The following is a 2,327-nucleotide window of genomic DNA, read 5'->3' as shown; positions in this document are numbered from 1 at the left end:
TGGAAATGCCCATATATGGAGGAAGACACCCCATATCTGTGTGGCTGGTTCAGACAGGGATCTCCATGTATGCATGCATACAGGGATGTACTATATACAGTACATGGGTCTCCATTTATGGGTAACTGGTCCGATATACAGTACATCACTGGCCAGATGGCCAAGAAAGAATTGGCGCGACCTCGCCCTTTAGGGTAAGGTTGCATGTGGCCCTGAGGCGTCTTACTGGTATTAGATGTATTGAACAGTAGCTATATATTTCAATGAAAGGCAGGATAAAAAACTCATAGTACAAATTCTAATGTTATGATAGAAATTACGGTTAGCCTTCAGACTGCTGAACAAGGCATGAGTCTTTTTGAGCGGCATGATGACGGTCCGTTCGCCCAAAATCCTTTTGGCCTCGGGCGTCTATCCAGCGGAACAGTACATGGTCTCTGTATTCCTAAACGTATAACATCTGTAAAACGGCTAAACCTAAACTTATTAGCGGTTGACATGCGCTGACATTTTTCACTTTAATCCCTTGTGTGTGTTTTTCTAGCACCTCAAATAATGTCCATAAGTATAGGCCATTAGCAGTGGGCATGGTTTTCTGTTACCACTAAAAAATCTGCCTTTCATTTTCAAATCTGCCAACTCATCGAGATTTATAAACATCTGTGGAGAAAAATAAAATAAAACGCTTAACGGAAGGGTATTTATTAATGTAGTATCCACAAGTTTCCTGTGTCCCATGAGCCCTTGCATGAAAGTGGACATCACTTCCTGTTCCTCTTAGCCGTTTCATTCTGACTGTTTGCCGTGCTACTGTCACTTCTGAATCTCTGCATGGTGATTACATGGTGCTTGTTCAATGATTTGAATCAGCTGTGTAGTGGAAGTGAAGCACACATTTTCCCCCGGTAAGCTTTTTGGGAAACTGGTGGATATCATAAAATTAAATGTGTTTTTTACAGAATCAAATACGTTATGGTCATGATTCACCAGGATCCTGAATAGCCTGATTCTGTATGGGGAAAAGGAATGGCCGAATTAGTGGCACCAGAAAAACATGCCCACTAATCAAGCACAGACCGTTATACATCTGCTGCTATGCTCAGACATCTGTATATCTTATCTCAAGAATGTGTAAATATGTATAATTGTTTGTTTTCTCTGTTTGATCTCCTTTCCCCCTCCCCCTCTTCTTCTTCTTCTTCCCTTTCTTTTTTCTATGGAAATAACGATACAATGGGAACTGTGCACGCAAACAAATTTAATCCACTTTGTTTCTTCTATAAACCATGTGTGACAATAAAACTGATTCTATTATAGTATATAATAGTCTATTGTAGTATGCATGTTCAAAGATTAGAATGGTTAGGGTGGGTTTTTAGGCATTTAAGGGTTTGATTTATACCTATACGGTTGTTCTTGGGATGGGCCAGCAGGTCTTCAAAACATATTGCAACCTATACTATGCTGGATCCAGCTAAATGTGACATGGATTATGGATATATAACAAACATATTGTAGGCCTACTGTAAAGTAATTTATTTAGATAGGATAAAAACTAACTAGTGTTTGTCAGCTTTGGTTTGACATTTGAATGGTTTTTTTTAACCTGTTTTCTGGAATTATGATTGAATTAAAAGACACAAATAAATAAGAATAAAAAAGAATAAACAAGAGCAAAAACTTACCCTAATTCAGTCAACCGGAAACAAATGAGCGCAAAAAAAACTGTGAAACTAAAGGAAACAAAAACCAAGGAGAAGCTGCAGGTTGGGAACCTGTCTGACTAGTGACTACTAGGTTGACATTCACAACCACACAACCACTTCCCTTAAAGGCCACCCCTACTTGTAAAATTAGGAGGGTCAGAAACATGATTGTACTTGCCACCAATTCTAACCGTCTGGACTCTAGGGACCCTAAAGGAGCCTTCAATGTGAGTGGAATGTGTTTTTCTACCCACTTTGGTTTAAGTTCTCATTTATCACAAAGATACACATTTTCACATTTCCTTTTACATTAATTATTTAATATTAATATGCTTTGTGTTTTAGCAATAACAAGGGCCCATTTGCAATACCCTCGCGGCCCAGACAGTGGTCCCACACCCATAGGCACGACCGTAGGTTGGGAATCCCAGATCTAAAGTATCAAAAGAGCTGTTCTTCTCTTCCACTGGAGTCACTCATAGATATATTGTCCAAGAGACCAAACAATACATGTTTCTACAAAGACTGTTGCAGTTGCACTGTAGTTTTTTCCACTATTCATCTTTACCGCTACCACAAGCTGCTACAAGCCTCTTTTTTCAAATGCATTTCAAATTAAAA

This window comes from Nannobrachium achirus, assembly GCF_963921795.1.
Source record: "Nannobrachium achirus genome assembly, chromosome: 10".
In the NCBI taxonomy this organism is placed as follows: Eukaryota; Metazoa; Chordata; class Actinopteri; order Myctophiformes; family Myctophidae; genus Nannobrachium; species Nannobrachium achirus.
Note: the sequence above shows the minus strand (reverse complement) of the source record.